Here is a 1,030-nt window from a genome sequence, read left to right as displayed (position 1 = left end):
CTGTATAGCCACTTTTTAGACAAAAAAAAAGAGAAAGCAACCCTGTGGTGTTTTGGAGGTTTTTTGTTAAATATATATATATATATATATATATATATATATATATATATATATATATATATATATATATATATATAAATAAAACCCTTGTGAAGTTGTGTGTAGTTCTGACTTATTTAGCTATTTATCTATGTGTAAATCAATTTCATAGACAATTTGATTTATTTATTTTTAAAACCCCCCCCATTTTTTTAATAATCCTGTCACCGTCTCTTCACTGTCCTGCAGTCCTTCACTCCCCTGTATGGCCTGTGGGCTTACTGGGCTATAGCCTGTAGGCCTGTATCCCGTGGCTGACTGACTGTGAGACAGAGTGAGTTTACACTGTCTGGAGTCTCTGGGCAGTTTGGGAATCTGGATCCAGAGTCCAGACTGGGACTCTCTTCTTATTGTGGGAGGACTTGAGACTTGTTTCTGGACTCTGGAGTGTGGGACTCTGGGCCTGGGGGCTGGGGGCCAGGCCTGGGGGCTAGGCCTGGGGACTGGGCCTTTGGGAAATAACCAAAATGCATAGAATGAAATAATAAATAGTATGCATAAATAGGTATCAAAACCAAAAACCATCGTGATCGATCTCAATGGGTTTAAACTTTTTCTCCACCATTTGTTTGTTTGTTTGTTTTTTATTTTGGAAGGCTATGATTTTTTATTTGATTTTTACAATTCCGAATTTCCAACTGCTCCTTTCTTTCGAAAGTTTCCAGTTTCCGACTTTCTGAAATTTAATTCTGCCACACCATAGCCTTCTGAAAATTGAACAAGAAGAGTGCACCTAAAATCCAAAAAAAAAATCTATGGGTGGTGTACCCTAAAATAAAGTAGCAGATCCGAACCGTCTTTATATTTATGGTGGTTCGGTGAAATATTGTATTCCTGATTCCATCCGAATTTAGATTTTCGAATGGACGATAGCAGGGCTAGTACTTAGTAGTAAATAGGCGCTATGCCTATGAGCCCAGTGCGCCTGTAG

Source organism: Sphaeroforma arctica (genome assembly GCF_001186125.1).
Source record: "Sphaeroforma arctica JP610 unplaced genomic scaffold supercont1.4, whole genome shotgun sequence".
Lineage (NCBI taxonomy): Eukaryota > Ichthyosporea > Ichthyophonida > Sphaeroforma > Sphaeroforma arctica.
The sequence above is the reverse complement of the archived record's forward strand: the minus strand, read 5'-3'. Positions refer to the sequence as shown.